Source organism: Stegostoma tigrinum, chromosome 6 (genome assembly GCF_030684315.1).
Source record: "Stegostoma tigrinum isolate sSteTig4 chromosome 6, sSteTig4.hap1, whole genome shotgun sequence".
NCBI classification, from domain to species: domain Eukaryota; kingdom Metazoa; phylum Chordata; class Chondrichthyes; order Orectolobiformes; family Stegostomatidae; genus Stegostoma; species Stegostoma tigrinum.
In genome coordinates, this window is record NC_081359.1 from 10,770,682 (window position 1) to 10,791,476 (window position 20,795).

The 20,795-nt window shown below is 45.0% G+C and overlaps 1 long non-coding RNA gene across 1 annotated transcript in view; it reads left to right on the top strand.

The window, feature by feature from the left end:
- Nucleotides 1-20,795, top strand: part of LOC125453096 (uncharacterized) — a 324,490-nt gene that overhangs the window by 235,215 nt on the left and 68,480 nt on the right. The window lies entirely within an intron of this gene.

The window sequence follows — 20,795 nt, forward strand, 5'->3', positions numbered from 1 at the left end:
TAAAAATTAATAAAAACAGATTACAGATTAGACATTATGTATTTATCAGGTCTCAACCCCCACCAGCCGTCATGACTTGTTTCTTTGTCTCAGTTATGTCTTTATTTATAAACAACACTTCCTTATTATTTTATTCACAAAAGTAATGGGTAAAATCCTGGATTGTTTACAAAGCAGCACCTTTTAAACCTTCCAACTCATAATCCTCTGCCTTTCTTTTTGGAATACTTGTTCCATAATTGCTTGCTTTCGCCTTTCCTCGCTATACCTCAAGCAAAAAGAAGATAATAGGGTAACACAATAGCACCATGAGCTGAACTATCATCAGAATGTGCAAAAATATTATTTGGGGAGATGATGGCCTGGTGATATTATCACTGGACTATTCATCCAGAAACTCAGCTAATGTTTTGGGGTACTGGGTTGAATCCTGCCACAGCAGATGGTGGAATTTGAATTCAATCATTGTCAATCATCGAGAAAAAACCCATTCTGCTCAGTGATGCCCTTCAGAGAAGGAAATCTGTCATCCCGAGTGGGTCTGGTCTACATGTGACTCCAGACCCACAGCATTGTGATTGACTCTTAACTGCCCTCTGAAAGGGCCTAGCAAGCTGCTCACATGTTTCCAGCACTATGAAGACTCATCAAAGAAATGAAATTGGGCAGACCACCTGGCATTGACCTACTCACCAGAAAATACAACAGCAGAAACATCCATATTGATCCTTCAGAGTCCTCTCACTAACATGGGGGGGCTAGAGCCAAAATTGGGAGAACTGTCTCACAAACTACTCAAGCAACAGCCTGATATGGTCATATAGTCATAGTCATACCTGACAGATGATGTGCCAGATACCACCATCACAATCCCTGGATATGTCCTGTCCCACCAGCAGGAAAGACCCAGCAGAGGTGGCAGCATAATGGTATAACATCAGGAAAGTTATCTTAGGAGTCCTCAAGATTGCCTCTATGCTCCATGAAGTCTCGAGACTTCAAGTTTAACATGGGCAAGGAAATTTCCTGCTGATTAACACGTACTGCCCTCCCTCAGCCAATGAATCAGTACTCCTCAATGTTGAACAACATTTTGAGGAAACTCTGGTGGCGGCAAGGACACAAAATGTACTCTGGGTGGGGGATTTCAATGTCCTCCATCAAGGGTGGCTTGGCAACAGTACTACTGATTGATCTGGTCGAGTCCTAAAGGATATAACTGCCAGACTGAGTGTGCGGCAGGTGGTGAGGGAACCAACAAGAAGGAAAAACTACATGGCCTCATCCTTCACAATCTGCCAGCTGCAGATGTATCTGTTCATGATAGTATCGATAAGAGTAACCACCACACACTCCTTGTGAAGATGAAGTCCCACCTTCATTTTGAGAATAACCTCCATCATGTTGTGAGGCATTATCACCATGTTAAATGGAACAGACTTTGCACAGGTCTAGCAGCTCAAGCCTGGGCATCCATGAGGTGCTGTGGGCCATCAACAGCAGCAGAATTGTACTTGAGCACAATCTGTAACCTCATGGCCCAAGACATCCCCCACTCAACCATTACCATCAAGCCAGTGGATCTGCCCTGATTCAGTGGAGGGAGCAGGAGGGTGTGTCAGGAGCAGCATCAGGTAAACCTAAGAATGAGGAATTAACCTGGTGAAGCCACCAAATTAGACTACTTGTATGCATAAGTATAAGCAGCAGGTGATAGATAGAGCTAAGCTATCCCACAACCAACAGATTGGATCTAAGCTCTACAGTCCTGCCACATCTAGTCATGAATGGTGGTGGACACTGGAGGAGGAGGCTCCACAGTCATCCCCATTCTCAATGATGGGAAAGACCAGCACATCAGTGCAAAAGATAAGGCTGAAGCATTCACAGCAATCTTCAGCCAGAAGTGCCAAGTGGATGATCCATCTCAGCCTCCTCCATGGTCCACAACATTACAGGTAACAGGCTTCAGTCAATTTGATTCATTCCATTTAATGTCAAGAAATGGTTGGAGGAACTGGGTAGTGCAAAGGCAATGGCCCTGATAACATTGTGGTATTAGAGCCAAAGAACTGTGCTCCAGAACTTGCTGCTAAACCAGCCAATCACTGACATGTCAGCCTACTCTCGATCCCCAGTAAAATGATGAAAGATGTCATCAACATTGCATTCTGGCAGTGCCTGCTCAGCAATAACCATGCCCAGTTTGGGTTCCGCCAGGGCCGCTCAGCTCCTGGCCTCATTACAATCTTGGATGAAATGTGTTGGCACAGATGCTCGGTGGTTAGCACTGCTGCTGTACAGTGCCAGGGACTCAAGTTTGATTCCAGCCTCAGGTGATTGTCTGTGTGAAGTTTACACATTCTCCCCATGTCTGTGTGGGTTTCCCCTGGATGGTCTGGTGTCCTCTTACAGTCTCAAGACATGAAGAGTAGGTGGATTGGCCATGCTAAATTGCCCATGGTGTTCAGAGGTTTGTAGTTTAGGTATACTAGCCACAGTAAATGCAGGGTTGCAGAGAACAAGTAAGGGTGGGTCTGGGTGGGATGCTCTTTGGACGGTCAGTATGGAAATGATGGGTGGAAATGCCGGCCTCTACACTGTAGGGATTCCGTAGACAAAAGAGCTAAATCCAGAAGTGAGGTGAGAGTGAAAACCCTTGACGTCAATGATAATGGGAACTGCAGATGCTGGAGAATTCAAGATAATAAAATGTGAGGTTGGATGAACACAGCAGGCCCAGCAGCATCTCAGGAGCACAAAAGCTGACGTTTCGGGCCTAGACCCTTCATCAGAGAGGGGGATGGGGTGAGGGTTCTGGAATAAATAGGGAGAGAGGGGGAGGCGGACCGAAGATGGAGAGAAAAGAAGTCCATCTTCCCTGGGCTGACCTTTCCCCTCCCTACCTCCCCGAGGAGAATATAGGTGGGGAGGTAGGGAGGGGATAGGTCAGTCCAGGGAAGATGGACTTCTTTTCTCTCCATCTTCGGTCCGCCTCCCCCTCTATCCCTATTTATTCCAGAACCTTCACCCCATCCCCCTCACTGATGAAGGGTCTAGGCCCGAAACGTCAGCTTTTGTGCTCCTGAGATGCTGCTGGGCCTGCTGTGTTCATCCAGCCTCACATTTTATTACCCTTGACATCAAGGCTGCATTTGACCAACTGTGCCATTAGAGAACTCTCAGCAAAAGTAGAGTCAGTGGGTATCATGAGCAAACTCTCTGCTGCTTGGAGCCATACAAGGCACATTGAAAATGGTTGTTTGACGTCAGTCATTTCAGCTCCAGAACACCTCTTCAGGAATTCCTCAGGGTAATGTCCTGGTCCCAACCATCTTCAGCCACTTGTTTCAAGACCTTCGCTCCATCATACGGTCAGAAGTGGGATGTTCGCTGATGATTGCATGAAGTTCAGCATCATTCGTGACTCCACAGATACTGAAGCAGTCCATATTCAAATGCAACTAAGTCTGGACAATATCCAGGCTTGGGCTGACAAGTGGCAAGTAACTTTTACGCCACACAAATGCCAGGCAATGATGATCGCCAATAAATGACCATCTAAACACTGTCCTTTGTGGTGCCATGTCAAGGATCTCAACCAACTTCTGTTGAGCTATTTGCTAAATGCCTGAAGGTCAGATAGCAGGACAAAACATCAGACACTGAGATGATCGCTGAGGTTGGCATGCCAAATATTTTCACCATGCTGAGACAGTCACAACCAGGTTTGACTGGTCATGTAGCTTAATGCCAGGCACTCACTTGATGAAATTAATCTGTCATAGATGACTTAAGCCAGGTTCTCATGGTAATCAAAGGAAGCTGTGGAAGCACACTCTGAAGGCTCCTCTTCTGAGTTTTGGTATCAAGACCTGGCATAAGATCTGGCACCTGCAGCAACCAGATAAAACTAATATGGCTTTCTCAGAAAGCAAGCATATATTGGAAACAGAACGAAAATGAAAGCAGATAAAACCTGAAAATATAATTGCCTGTGGCACCCTGTCCCACTTGCGGCAAAGCCTTTCGGAACTAACAAGGCCAAAAGGTGAAGTTGGATATGTTCATTATCTGAGCTGTTTGGAGGGTTTCACCATTGGTGCAGATGTTTGCTAAAGTCAATTTACCTTTGAATGGGCAGCTCATTTATTCCTCTGCCTGATGCACCTCCTTCCAAAAGGACACACACACACACACACACACACACGCACACACACACACAGGCACATAGACAGTAAACCCGCCCACAGCCGACACCGACAGAACCCCGCCCACAGCCGACGAACTCATCGCTCCGCCCACAACCTCTACAGCCAGCAACCCCAGAGAAGACCGCCACACTGAGCCCTGCCGAATCTTTGCCATCCCCCCGGACCTCCCACTGACTGAGAATGAACGGCCAGTCCTAAGCAAGGGGCCCACGTTTGTCCCCCTCCACCCACACATCAACGAATACCAGCCACGTTTGGACATCGAGTAGTTTTTCCGCCACCTTCGCCTCCACGCTTGCTTCTTTAACCGGGAGCCTAACCCTCCCTCCACTGACCCCTTCACCGGCCTCCAACACAAGTCCTCTTTCTGGACGCCACCCCCAGGCCTCCTCCCCTCCCTCGACCTCTTCATCTCCAAATGCCGTCGAGACATTAACTGCCTCAACATTTCCAACCCTGTCACCCACTGCAACCTCTCCCCCACAGAACGGGCAACCCTCTGCTCCCTCCGCTCCAACCCCAACCTCACCATCAAACCCACAGACAAGGGTGACGCAGTGGTAGTATGGCACACTGGCCTCGACATCACCGAGGCCAAACGCCAACTCTCCGACACCACCTCCTACCGCCCCCTTGATCATGACCCCACCCCCGAGCACCAAACCATCTTCTCCAATACCATTCATGACCTCATCCCCTCAGGTGACCTCCCACCTACAGCCTCCAACCTTATTGCTCCCCAACCCGCACGGCCGATTTCTATCTCATTCCCAAAATCCACAAACCTGCCCGCCCTGGTCGACACATTGTCTCTGCCAGCTCCTGCCCCACTGAACTCACCTCCACCTATCTGGATGCCATTTTCTCCCCTTTGGTCCAGGAACTCCCTACCTATGTCCGTGACACCACCCACGCCCTCCACCTCCTCCAGAACTTCCAATTCCCTGGCCCTCAACACCTCATTTTCACCATGGACGTTCAGCCCCTATACACGTGTATTCCTCATGCAGATGGCCTCAAGGCCATCCGCTTCTTCCTGTCCCGCAGGCCCAATCAATCCCCCTCCACCGACACCCTCATCCGCCGAGCCGAACTCGTCCTCACCCTCAACAACTTATCTTTCGGTTCCTCCCACTTCCTACAGACAAAGGGGGTGGCCATGGGTACCCACATGGGCCCCAGCTATGCCTGCCTCTTTGTAGGTTACGTGGAACAGTCCCTCTTCCGCACCTACACAGGCCCCAAACCCCACCTCTTCCTCCGTTACGTTGCTGACTGTATCGGCGCTGCCTCTTGCTCCCCAGAGGAGCTCGAACAGTTCATCCACTTCACCAACACCTTCCACCCCAACCTTCAGTTCACCTGGGCCATCTCCAACACATCCCTCACCTTCCTGGACCACTCAGTCTCCATCTCAGGTAACCAGCTAGAAACTGATGTCCATTTCAAGCCCACCGACTCCCACAGCTGCCTAGAATACACCTCCTCCCACCCACCCTCCTGCAAAAATTCCATCCCCTATTCCCAATTCCTCCGCCTCCGCCGCTTCTGCTCCCAGGATGAGGCATTCCATTCCCGCACATTCCAGATGTCCAAGCTCTTCAAGGGGTCCGTGACACCACCCACCCCTTCAAGGAGCACAACTTTCCCTCCGTAGTGGTCGAGAACACCCTTGACCACGTCTCCCGCATTTCCCGCAACACATCCCTCACACCCCGCCCCCGCCACAGCCGCCCCAAGATGATCCCCCTCATTCTCACATACCACCCCACCAACCTCCAGATACACTCATCATCCTCCAGCACTTCCGCCATCTACAATCTGACCCCACCACCCAAGACATCTTTCCATCCCCACCCTTGTCTGCCTTCCGGAGAACCACTCTCTCCGTGACTCCCTTGTTCACTCCACAGTACCCTCCAACCCCACCACACCCGGCACCTTCCCCTGCAACCGCAGGAAATGCTACACTTGCCCCCACACCTCCTCCCTTGCCCCCATCCCACGCCCCAAGATGACTTTCCATATTAAGCAGATGTTCACCTGCACATCTGCCAATGTGGCATACTGTATCCATTGTGCCCGGTGTGGCTTCCTCTACATTGGGGAAACCAAGCGGAGGCTTGGGGACCGCTTTGCAGCACACCTCCGCTCAGTTCGCATCAAACAACTGCACCTCCCAGTCACAAACCATTTCAACTCCCCCTCCCATTCCTCAGACGACATGTCCATCGTGGGCCTCCTGCAGTGCCACAAGGATGCCACGCGAAGGTTGCAGGAACAGCAACTCATATTCCGCTTGGGAACCCTGCAACCCAATAGCATCAATGTGGACTTCACCAGCTTCAAAATCTCCTCTTCCCCCACTGCATCCCAAAACCAGCCCAGTTCTTCCCCTCCCCCCACTGCATCCTAAAACCAGCCCAGCCTGTCTCCTCCTCCTTAACCTGTCCTTCATCTCACCCATCCCTTCCTCCCACGCCAAGCCGCACCTCCATCTCCTACCTACTAACCTCATCCCGCCTCCTTGACCTGTCCATCCTCCCTGGACTGACCTATCCCCTCCCTACCTCCCCACTTATACTCTCCTCTCTAACTATCTTCTTTTCTCTCCATCTTCGGTCCGCCTCCCCTTCTCTCCCTATTTATTCCAGAGCCCTCACCCCATCCCCCTCTCTGATGAAGGGTCTAGGCCCGAAACGTCAGCTTTTGTGCTCCTGAGATGCTGCTTGGCCTGCTGTGTTCATCCAGCTCCACACTTTGTTTACATAGAGAAGAAGCACTGGTTTTGATTCGGCTCATGGTTCAAATGCTCCTTGGAAAACAGAGGAAAGGAATGGATGGGCTGAACAATTGAAAAATAAAATCTAATGGATACCAGCCTTGACCAAGGCCCTAGTGGAGGAAAATTGAGTGCACCAAGACTTTCCTTGATTAAGCATTCACAAGGACCTGAATGGCATGGCCTGTCCTTTCCCAGGAAGGCTGAAGGTGACGTTGGAGACCACAAAACACAAGAAATAATTTCTTAAATTTGGCTCTGGGTGGTTGCTGCTGTTTGCTGCCCCAGAAAAATCAAATGTGGTCTACATTCACACTGCCTCAATTGACAGTAGGCTCTGGAGGAATTGTGTTTAGTGTAACTTTTTAAATTAACAATTATTTGATGTTTTTGCTGTTCTTGTAGAGATGATACTTTGGTCCTGAAGTCTTCTGGACTTTCATCCGGAAAAAAGTAAGGTCAATTTTCATGAGGAATATGAAAAATTATGGCATTTTCTTCATTCAAAAATTCTGAGTTCTGCATTTACATGAAATCAACATTTACAGGAGTACATATACTATGTAGGCTTTAGTTACATTTTTGCAATGGGAAGACATCCAAAGATATAACTTATCTGCAAGCAAGGTTTCTAATCCTTTAAACAATATGCAGGTAGTTGTCCTATAACGCGATAATTGAATGAACTCACTCTATAGAAAATCATGCTATAGAAAATCACCATAGAATATCGCATTATAATGAAATCGCTACAGAAAGCCACTATACCTGTACAGCAGAAAGTCTGTGTTGTCCAAACAGCATCCACTATTCATCAATTTCATTACAGCCAATTCGCTTTAACGAAACATGTGTTATAGCAGAACTACCTGGACTAATGTCAGACACTTCCTGCAGTTCCCCACATCTCGTGCAAGTAACACAAATGCTGCCTGGGTGTTTATTGCTCAGTGTTATGGATCCTGGCATTATAATAGCTGGTTAGACAATGTGGGATCAAGATTCACCAAAGTGGACCTTGCGTCACACAATACTTCGCTTAGAAAAGCATGGTGTAGGATGTACAGGAAGCAACCACCCATGCTAAATTATTGAAAGTGTTCAGGAATGGGTAGCTTAGGTGGGTTATAAGGGGATGGGTCTGGGTGGGATGCTCCAAGGGTCAGTGTAGGGTTCTGAGGAAGGGTCACCAGACCCAAAACATTAACTCTGTTTACTCCTCCACAGATGCTGCCAGACCTGCTGATCTTTTCCAGCAACTTTGTTTTTGTCAGTGTAGACTTGTTGGGCCAAAATGCCTGTTTCAACACTGTAGGAATTCTGTGTGAATTCCTTATCGCACAAATTCTGTGTTTTTAATGAGAGTGTAATTCGTTTTTAAAGAACAAACTATCCCATAACCATTTACAAGCTTCAATGATGCCATCTAGTTAGTTTCTTCATAATTTGAGCATTTGGTCATGTGTAAAACATTTAAAGTATGCTCACAAATGCCTATTGCCGAACAAAAAAAAATTAAAATTGAAGACCCTTTCCAAATGCACAGAGAAAGAAGTAATCAATGAAAACTTACATTGCATCCTTGATATTTTGATCTGCGTTCATGGCTATTTTTGGAAAGAGATTTTTTTTTCAACCAGCACTAAAGATAGCAGATTTACGCTGCAAGTAACTTACACTAAATCCCTCAATTTTGTGAGCTACTTCTGATGGTTCCACCCAGCTGCATCAATAAAATAATTGTGAGCTTTACCTCAGTTAATCTATGAATTACTTCTAACATACTGTTCATAAATTATTCTGATCAGTTCAGATGTGCAAACATGTGCCATAATTTGGATTGTAGTAGAGGCAAATACTTGAGAAAGCAAAAGTTGTTGGTTGCGCAAAATAGTTTCAGCCTGCCCTTTTCTCAAAGTCACAAGGGATACTTAAGAAAGTTGAGACTAATCCTACAGCACTCACTCATTCCTTTGGAGTTCAACTGTATATCACTTTATGCTTGCTTCCTTAAAGCAATCCTGAAAATATACCTAAATTTAACGGCAGCAAAATATGTTTACTGTTCTGATCTGGTCAAATAGTGGCAATACACTTGTCAACAGTTTATGTGGACAGTAAATAAATACGCCAAACAAAAGCACATTCATGTATTATAATCTAGGCAGAAATCAGAAGAACATCACGAGATGTGTGAAGCCTGATGGGTAAATGTATCTGTTCACATTTGAATTGTTATCAAATGACTTTAACACGACATCACACTTTCTGCCAGATCTTGACCTGTTCTATTCTTAAAAGGTTTCAATAACTATCTTGATTCTTTACTGGAGGCTTTTAGCAGGAAGTATTTTGAAGAAAAGATCGAAGTGTACTCCATAGGGTACTGGGAGAAGCTTTGATGACCTGCAAAATAAACCCTTAGGGAGAAACACTGACATAAAAGTGTGGACTTTTGGATAAGTTACAGGAAGCTTAATCATGCAGACAATATGGCACTTTCTGCTTGTAAAGGATTATGACACATGAACTATTGACTTAATGAACCTATGTTCAATTAACAAGCCAGCCATGAACCACGCTTTCATTTAAATATTGACTAGTCTCTCAGCTTACAGGGAAAAAAAGGAATGTTCATAAAAAAGACAAACTAATTGAATCTTTGATGCTTTGCTTCACATAATTTAAGTGCTATTTGTTCATTGTTGTTTATTGGGTGGTTGCAATCACCGTCTGGGTGTGAGAATGTTGCAAGTTACCAATATTCCTCAGCTTCATTACACAGTATCACCACTGAGCACTCTCAAGCTCAGGTAGTTTTGCATCAAGTCAAGTTCTTTCAAAGGCCCTCTTGTGGTGAAATAGTAGTGTCTCTAACCCCAGACCGGGAGGCCTGGGTTGAAGTCCCACCTGCATCAGAGATGTGTAATAACATCTTGGAATCAAGTCGATTAGGAAAATAAGTTGAGCATTCTCCAGATAAATAATCTGCTTCAGTAGAATGTTCACTATGTATATAGTCTGCCCCAAGATGGACCTTAACCAAAATTTCCAAAGAATGTTCCTTGTCCATTTATGACCCAAGTGGGGGGCTATTGCCAGTCGCTGTGGTATTTCCACTGTTCATATCATCCTGTCTTAATAACACTGCAACACAGAATAAACAACTATATTCTAACACAATGTGCACACAATCTCCAAAAATTCAAACATCAATCCATATTTATGGTATTTTCTCAGATGACCATTCTGGCAACCTGAGGATAGTTACAGCAGATGATGGAGTTAATTGTTTATTATAAGTGTTTAATATTTAATAATTTTTGCAGACTTGTGATGGAAGGGTTGTGGATCCCTAGATTATTTTTGTTTGAAAAAGATTGGAGAAAGGTCATTGAAACATTTTTGTAACAAGGCATTTCATGGTGGCTACACATCCTGTAGTAACTATTTATTTACTGGAGATGTTCTGCCAGGGGTTATGACTGCCAAGTTACACTTCCTACATTTGTTATTGTTTGAAACAACTGGTGACTAGTCAGCTGAAGAATAGGAATTTGCCAGATTAGCTCTCTTGTTCCTGGAAAATTCCTTGTTGGGGTCCAGTGTTATATATAGAGTCCTGGTCCAGCTTTGTTCATGTGAAAGGCCTCCAAAAGAGTTTGAGGATGTTTCCTGAATGATGCATCTGCAATGGTCTCCAGCATATTCATCTGCCAGAATATCAGACCGACCACCATCTGAACATCTCAAAGCTTATCATTTTGCCTTCAAGAAATCACCGTCATTGACCAAAAGGGCTTGTATGTTTGAGCTATTTAGATATTTATGTTTTTATTGTGTGCATTAAGCAATTCTGCACCTTTGCTAAAAAAAGTTTTTATTATTATAATAAATCAATCATTTTGTTTTTATTAGGATTTTTGTTTTAATTCCAAGTCTAATTACAGGAAAGCAGAAACATTGGTCAATCAAAACTTGGACGAAACAAGTAAATTTATGTCAGGATACATGGAGTAATGGGACCAGAGAAAAAAAAGTAACACTCCCATCTCAGTCATAGCGTGTTGTCTAAGTAGTGCGCTGCCATACAAGGTTTCTTATCTTCACTATCCAGTGAATAGTGGTAGACAATACAAAACTATTGATGGACTAGTTTTGTTCTCAATTAGCCACTGAATAATCTCATTTTGCAATCTACTTCATGAAACAGACAGGTCGAAGAGGCGGGGTTAGAGCCAGTGAAGGTGAATGTAGGTGGGAGTTAGGGAGGGGATAAGTCAGTCCAGCGAGGACAGACAGGTCAAGGAGGTAGAATGAGGTTAATGGGTAGGAGATGGGTGTGGGGCTTGAGGTGGGAGGAATGGTTAGGGAGGCAGGGACTAGCTGGGCTGGTTTTGGGATGCGGTCGGGGGAGGGGAGATTTTGAAGCTTGTGAAGTCCACATTGATACCCTTGGGCTGCAGGGTTCCCAAGCGAAATATGAGGTGCTGTTCCTGCAGCTTTTGGGTGGTGTCACTGTGGCAATGCAGGAGGCCCAGGATGGACATGTCGTCCAAGGAGTTGGGGGGGGGGGAGTTGAAATGGTTTGTGACTGGGAGGTGTAGTTGTTTGTTGCAAACTGAGCATAGGTGTTCTGCAAAGTAGCCCCCAAGCCTCTGTTTGGTTTCCCTGATGTAGAGGAGGCCACAATGGGAACAGCGGATACAGTATATCACATTATCAAATGTGCAGGTGAACCTCTGTTTGATGTGGAAGGTCTTCTTAGGGCCTGGGACGGGTGTGAGGGGGAAGGGGCAAGTGCTTCGGATGCAGGGAAAAGTGCCGTGGGTGGTGGGGCTGGAGGGGAGTATGGAGAGGAAAAGGGAGTCACGGAGAGAGTGGTCCCCCGTTGGCAACATTGGCAGTGGGCAGAGCGACATCAGCGGTGGGCAGCGGTCACTGCCGATGTCGCTCCGCCACCGCCTTCACAGTCAGCATCTCCAAACAAGGCAATAACACCCAGGCCTGCCGAGTCTTTACTATTTCCTCAAACCTCCCCCTTACTCTGGGCGAACTGTCAGTCCTCAACAAAGGGCTCAGCTTTGTCCCCCTCCACCCCCACATCGATGAATACAACTCTTGTTTAGACATTGAACAGTTTTTCTGCCACCTCCGCCTCCAAGTTTATTTCTTTAACTATGAGCCTAACCCTCCCTCTACTGACCCTTTCTCCTGCCTCCAACACACTGTCTCCTCCTGGACAGCACTTCAACGCCTCCTACCCTCCCTTGGCCTCTTCATCTCTAATTGTCATTGGCACATCGATTGCCTCAAACTCTCCACCCCCCTCACCCACTCCAACCTCTCCCCCACAGAACGGGCAGCCCTCCGCTCCAACCCCAACCTCACCATCAAACCTGCAGACAAGGGAGGCGCAGTCGTAGTATGGTGCACTGACCTTTACCACGCCGAGGCCAGACACCAGCTCTCTTACTCGTCCTCCTATCATCCCCTTGATCATGAACTCACCCCTGAACACCAAACCACCATCTCCCAAACCATCCACAACCTCATCCCCGTAGGTGACCTCCCATCCACAGCGTCTCACAGCATCATTCCCCAATCCCACACCGCCCGCTTCTATCTCCCTCCCAAATTCCACAAACCTGACCGCCCTGGTCAACCCATTGTCTCCGCCTGTTCCTGACCCACCAAACCTATCTCCACCTATCTCGACTCCATTTTCTTCCCCTTGGTCCAGGAACTCCCTACCTACTTCTTTGGCACCACCCACACTCTCCACCTCTTCCAGAACTTCTAATTCCCCAGTCCCCAACGCCTCATTTCTACAATGGATGTCCAGTCCTTATACACCTGCATTCCTCATGCAGATGGCCTAAAGGCCCTCCGCTTCTTCCTGTCCTGCAGGCCCAACCAGTCCCCCACCACTGACACCCTCATCCACTTAACCAAACTTGTTCTCACCCTCAACAACTTCTCTTTCAATTCCTCCCACTTCCTACAGAGAAAAGGGATGGCCATGGGCACCCGCATGGGCCCAAGCCATGCCTGCCTCTTTGTAGGTTGCATGGAATAATGCCTCTTCCAAAGCTACACTGGCCCTATCCCCACATCTTCCTCCATTACATTTGTGACTGTATTGGCACTGCCTCATGCTCCCAGGAGGAGCTCAAACAGTTCATCCACTTCACCAACACTTTCCACCCCAACCCTAAGTTCATATCTGATACCTCTCTCTCTTTCCTGGACCTCTCTGTCTCCATCTCTGGCATCCACCTGGAAACTGATATCCATTTTAAGCCTAACGACTCCCACAACTACCTAGAATACTCCTCCTATCACCCACCTTCCTGTAAAAAGGCCATCCTCTTTTCCCAATTCCTTCGCCTCCGCCGCATCTGCTCCCAAGATGAGGCATTCCATTCCCGAACATGCCAGATGGCCTCCTTTTTCAAGGATCACAACTTCCCCTCCACTGTGATCAAAAATCCCCTCAACCGTGTCTCTCGCTATTCCCACACATCACCCCTCACACCCCCTCCCGCAGTAATAGCCAAAACAGAATCCCCTTCATCCTCACGTACCACCCCACCAACCTCCAAATCCAATGCATCATCCTATGGCATTTCCGCCATCAGCAATCTGACCCCACTACCAAAGACATTTTTCCCCTCCCCACCCTTATGTGCTTTCTGGAGGGACCACTCTCTCCACGACTCCCTTGTCCGCTCTACACTCCCCTCCTGTTCCACCGCCCACGGCACTTTTCCCTGAAACCAAATCAAATGCTACACCTGCCCCTATAACTTCCCCCTCACCCCCATCCCAGGCCCTAAGAAGACCTTCCACATCAAACAGAGGTTCACCTGCGCATTTGCTAATGTGGTATACTGCATCCGCTGTTCCCGTTGTGGCCTCCTCTACATTGGGGAAGCCAAGAAGAGGCTTGGGGACCGCTTTACAGAACACGTACATTCTGTTCGCAACAAACAACTTACACCTCCCAGTCACGAACCATTTCAACTCCCCCCCAACTCCTCGGATGACATGTCCATCCTGGGCCTCCTGCATTGCCACAGTAACACCACCCAAAAGCTGCAGGAACAGCATTTCATATTTCACTGAGGGACCCTGCAGCCCAAGGGTATCAATTTGGACTTCACAAGCTTCAAAATCTTCCCTCCCCCGACCGCACCCCAAAACCAGCCCAGCTAATCCCCGCCTCCCTAACCTTTCCTCCCACCTCAAGTCCTACCCCCATCTCCTACCCACTAACCTCATTCCGCCTCCTTGACCTGTCCATCCTCCCTGGACTGACATATCCCCTCCCTAACTCCCCACCTACATTCACCTTCACTGGCTCTAACCCTGCCTCGTTGACCTGTCTGTCTCCTCTCACCCTATCTTCTCCTCTATCTATCTTCTATCTGCCTCCCCCTCTCTCCCTATTTGTTTCAGAACCCCCTTCCCTTCCCCCATTTCTGAAGAACGGTCTCGACCTGAAACGTCAGCTTTCCTGCTCCTCTGATGCTGTTTGGCTTGCTGTATTCATCCAGCCTCATACCGTGTTATCTCAGATTCTCCAGCATCTGCAGTTCCTACTAACGCTAGTAACTGTACTGTCTCTTCAATTTTTTGTGTCTTTTTGTTTCTTAGAAACCTGGACCCCCTCTACTTGATGTTACAGTGCTTGGTTGGTTTCATCCATTTGTAGCTTGAGCCCTTTTAATTGAGAATGATTGCCCACATTTATTTCAAAAAGGATTATTTTATGAAAGGTTTACCGCTCCTTGTCGCCATGGCTTATATATCTTCACTTGTTTTTGCACATCCGTCATTTTTTCCAATACTTCTTGGAATTCAAACTGATGTTTTTGCAGTTGCCCCTGCTGAGTCAATGTTTTTCTTGTGGCCCAGTGCTCCAGATATTCCAATAAACTAGCAATCTTTCATTGGATTTGGGATGGAGAACTTGTAATTCATTCCTGCTTCCTTTCTTATTCTGCCATCTCTTAGTTGTCTTTATAATCTGAGCAGAGGTATCCTCTAAGACTTCACCATCTCAGAGATGGTATTCTCAAATCTGGTCTTGTCCTGAGGCAGTCATTCAGACTTTTGATCTTGGACTTTCAATTTTCTCTACAGCAGAGAGCAGAAATTGTAGTTCCATTAATTTAATATTCAGTGTGTTTTTTTGTTCTTCTTTCACATTCAGTTCTGCAACTGTTTCTTAAATAACTGGCTGTAGTTACTATTGTGATTCAATGACTTACTGGTTGCCTGGATTGTGACTCATATAAAATCATGCCAATACGTTTGCAATTGCACGTCCAGAAGTGTTCATGATATAGAAAAGCTGCCACATCCGGTCAGATTTATTGTACTCGCCCTCCATCACCATTGATCCTGTGCATAGGATTCATGAATTATTTGTATGCTCAAAGTTTTACATTTGTAGGTTTCCTCATGGCTTCCTGCATCTCTTGTACAGTTTTTTTTAGAATTCCCACAGAAGTGTATTAGCACTTGCACCTGTGCGAATCTTATCAAATAGAGATAATCACCAGTTTTTGAGAATAGATCATTTAAAACTTTACAAAAACTTCAGATGTTGCGTTATTGCTTTCATGTCGATGCTTTCTACATGCCTAATACTATAAAACATATATTCATCATTCTTTGTTTTGTTGTGTCCATCATCAGATTCTGGTTTGTAAATGCCTTTGGTGAGATGCCCAATGGCCTTTATTGTATCTTGAAGGTGTTCCAAATTTGGTCAGTACACGGCTCTTTGTAGCTGCATCTGTCTTTTTCTCCAATGCATGCATTGATCATGGTCATTCCTGCCACATTCCTTGCAAAACTGACTTAAGCTGGACATTTACTTGGCGCCCACAAAAAGCCAGATTGACTATCTCTTGTTACATTTAAATGCTCCTGTTAATGTGTCGACCATCAGATTTGTACCTATGACCTGTATATTTCAGCGATCTGAAAGGACCATCTTACTTCTATCCAGCCTTGACTCTACAAGTCTTCCACAAACCCTTTCTGAAACCTTCCATGAGCTTAGTTATGATTCCTGACTCAACAATTTTGTTTGCTCGTTCCCCAACTGAAAAGTCACAATAGGTCCTTTTCCTTGTACTGGCTCATGATGAGATCTTTAAATTTTGGAGGATTTTGTCTCAACGGCATGAACTTTAGCTGATGAATACAGAAATTTAATCTGACCCTGAATAGACATTCCAATATGGTGCATTATTTTTCGGGATATTTTAGCGCTTTGGCTGTCAAGTGTCAGGTTTGTGTAGATTTTCAATCATAGAAACACTGAACATAGGAGCAAGAAAGGCCATTTGACCCTTCAAACCTGCTCCGTCATCAATATGATCATGGCTGATCATCCAACTCAGTACCCTGTTACCACTTTCTCTCAATATCCTTTGATTCCTTTAGTCCTAAGGGTTAGTTACATCAATCTTTAATGTGTTGGCCTCAACAGTTTCCTGTGGCAGATGGTTCCACAGACTCATCACTCTCTGAGTGAAGAAATTGTTTCTCTTCTCTGTCCTAAAAGGCCTACTCCTTATCTGTGATCCTGGTCATCAAGAACATTCTTCTTGCACCTATCTTTTCTATTCCCAATTGCTGAACAAATTTTCATAGATCGTTTTCCCTACAATAAACACACCCAAATCTAGAAACCATAGCTCGGAAAGCTGTTGAAACATTTTTAATAATATTCGGAGACTTGCTCTTCTCAATTCCAACTAGAACATCCTTCCCTTGCTTTCTATCAGTCTGAGACACATCTTAATCATTTGGCTTTCTCTAGTGAGTTAAAGTGGTCTCTCAGGATTTGGACACTTACCAGTAAATGTAACTTTAACACTCTCAAATTGTATAACAAATAAAGACATTGAAGGGATAACACAGTGTGGAGCTGGAGGAACACAGCAGGCCAGGCAACATCAGAGAAGCAGGTAAGTTGATGTTTCAGGCCTTCTTCAGAAACGGGGAGAGGGAAAGCAGCTCAGAAGTCAATAGAGAGAGGGAGAGTGGCGCTGGGTAAGGTAGGTGGGCGAACAATAGGTGAGTGGAGGTAGGGAGTGGTGGGGATTGGTCAGTGAGGTGGGAGGGGCTGATAGGTGGGAGAGAAGATGGACGGGTTGTGTCATGTCAAGGGGGCAGGGATGAGTGGGAGGCTGAACATGGGATGAGGCCAGGGTTGGTGAGATTTTAAAACTGGTGCATTCCATTTAGGCCATTGGACTATGGGCTCCTGAGGCGGAATATGAGGTGTTGCTCATCCAGTTTGCAGGAGGCCCAGGATGGGCATGTCATCCATGGAGTGGGAGGGGAAGCTAAATGGTCCATGACTGGAAGGTGGTGTCGTTTGTCATGTACAGAGCACAGATGCTCCACAAAACAGCCTCTGAGTCTCCACTTGGTCTCGCTAATGTAGAGGAGGCCACATCGGGAGCAGCGGATACAGTAGAGTAAGATATTGAAGTGTTGCTTTATATACTTCACCACAATATCAGACTACCAACCATGAGTTTCACTTATAGATAACTTGCTTTCTAACTACTTAAATAAGATAAACCTCAGTACCGTGATGCTTTCTATCACTGTCAACATGTCATATTGATGGGAATGGTATAATGAGCAAACTCCCATCAGGGTTGATTAACTCCATGGGTTAGCTTATTATTATTATTATTAGCTTATTAAAAACAGTAAAACACATTATAAGTCATGACACAGCCATTACAGAAAATCAACTGATTTCTTTGTGTGCAATTTGAATCAGTGGCAAATACTTCTGAGTCAGGATGGGTGTGACTTGGAGAGGAGTTTACATAGATATATTGTAACCACACATCCGCTGGCTTTGTTCTTCTAAGTGGTAGAAGTTGCAGGTTTGGAAAGTGTCCAAAGCAGACCAGCTGTTCGGCAGAATCGCAGCAATGTATAAACACAGCACATGGTAATCTTAAAGGTGACCTCTCTCGAAGGCAAGGCACAAAAAAAACAGTTAACATTAGATAAATTGACTGACACTGGAAACAATGGACCCATTCACACTGACAAATAGACAATCAATAGTTCTGCAATAAGTTTCCAATGTTTGAAAAGTTTTTTAATACTAGAATGAAATTTAAATGGCAGTTTGAGGTTTTTGAGCTTTGTACATGGCTCAGCAGCACTCACTTGTTGGTACATTCACACCTCTGGATCAGAAGATGATTGCTACAAGTCCCATTTTAGAGCCTCAAGCACATAATCCAGATTAAACTTCAATATTCTACTCAGGGAACATTGTATTATCAGATATATTGGGCTTTTAATGAGACGTAAAGTGAAATCCTACCTGCCAGCTGGTTATTTGCAAAGGATCTGGGGAGCTCTCCTGGCCAACATTTATTCCCCAACAAAAATAGTTGCCTGATTGGCAACATTGCTCAAACAACACTCAACATCTTTTAGGGCAAATGAGCTGCTCAGCTGACAACCCACTCATCACCTTCAGGAATCACTACTTTCACTACTGATGCTTAGCAACAGTGATAAGATGCAGGGCATAACTCATGAGAATTCCTCAACAGCACCATCCAAACCCGCAACATCTGCCACTTAGAAGAACAAAGGCGGGCAAATGTATAAGTAGACTCGATCCCGCCAAGTCACACCCATCCTGAAATAGAACTATATTGCCGTTGATTCACGGTTACTGGGAAAAAAATCTCCGCACTTCAAATGCTGCAATGATTTAAGAAAACAGATCATCATCAATTTCCAATGGCAATTAGCAATGGACAATATTTGCTGGCCAAATCAGTGGCATCTTCATCCTGGAAACAATTTATTTTAAAAGCCAAAACAGATTTTCTAACTGCTTGCCAGGTTACGTTGTGTGCATATTTATGCAACCTTCATAACATTGACATTTTAAAAATGCATTTTGACTGCAAAGCATTTTGAAATGTCCTGAGGTTATAAGTGGTGCTTTATAAATGCAAATTTGTTATTTTCTGTCCACTAAGCTCAGTATTATAAGTCTGCATACAACTCTGCAAAGTGGTCATACAAGGACTTACAGTTGGCATTCTTCATGGGGTACGTCTCTCAATCAACTACATCATCATGGACAGACATTGCATCAGGGCCACTAGGGCTCTGCTTTATCCTGTTCAATAACATCAGTGGAAAAGTAGTTGTGAATGTAAGGGGAACGATGTCAGTGGAGTTAATGGCCATTTTGGAATTTTCAATGCTGTTCAATGGAGTCTGAACCCTTCAAAAAATTAACCAAGAAGCATTTGTGAGGAGTACAAAAGAAAAGAAAGACCAAAATTGACTGTCAACCTTTAATTAACTCATTAATGGGGAACATGTGTAGACTTATTCAGCGACAGAAATATATATTTTAATTCAGATCAAATCCAGCATGAGAGAATTTAACGATCAGAAAAAATGTGAAGAACACAGAGCCATTTACTTCTTCTCTGAACAACTGTTCCCAACCTGGCTCAGTGATCTCCCAGCGTAACAGTAAGGTAATCTATTGTCAATTATTGTTCTCGGCTGTAAGAAAGAAAGAAAATGATAGATTTGATGAACTATTGTTTCAAATGATTTCTTCAAATTAATATCCCAAAAAAAGGCATGTATGCCTTCTATGTTAAAATAAGATAACTATTAGTCTTCCAAATGAGTGGATTTTAATTGCTACTGTAAATGCATAAATATGAGGGAAACCACACAGTTGCAGACCTAACGTAGAATTTAATATGATGGAAATGAGTAAAAAGAATTTGGGCATAGGATCTGTGCACATAACCCACTGTTCATGCAACTTTACATATTTGACTTTCAGTGGATTTATATCAGCTATCAGTCAGTGGGACTTACCTCTCTGTACTTGAATTACTGATTTACTTCTGAATATGCAAAGCTCAGTGTTGGGAATGTTTTGGCACTAAATAACGATGATCCTTTCCTCCTCCCATATTTTCTATGTAAAAAAAATGGCCTACTGTAAGATGAGCTTTTTTTTGTTAAAAGCTATCGTGGGAGAAATTGTAACTTAATCTACCTGATGGGAAACTGACACAATTTTGCTCATGACCACCTTTTGTATCATAGAGATTTGGCAACATGGAAAGAGTTTCTTTGGTCCATCATGTCCATGTCAGTCAAAAAACATGCATCTACTCTAATCCCATTTTTCAGCACTTGGTTCATAGCCTTGTGTACTATGGTGTTTCAAGCATTCATCTGAATAGCTTTTAACTGTCTTAAGGGTTTGTATATCTATCACCCTTTTGGGCAATGAATTCTAGATACTCACAATTCTGTAGATTTTTTTTGTCTTAAAACTGCTCTAAACACTCTGTTGCTCACTTTCAAACTGTGCTCCTTGATTCTGCTAAGGTTCGGGTGACTATCTGTGTGGAGTTTGCACATTCTCCTCTTGTCTGCATGGGTTTCCTCCGGGTGCTCCAGTTTCCTCCCACAGTCCATAGATGTGCAGGTTAGGGTCGATTGGCCATGCTAAATTGCCCATAGGGACTGTTCAGGGATGTGTAAATTAAGTAGGTTTGGGGAATGGGTCTGGGTGGGATGCTCTGAGGGTCGGTGTGGATTTGTTGGGCCAACGGGCTTGTTTCCACACTGTATGGATTCTATAATATCTTACTTGCTGTGAGTACCCATGTCAAGCTTTAAACTATACCTTCAAAGGAAATTATCAGTCACTTGTAATGAAGGGATTAGCATTAATAGTGCTT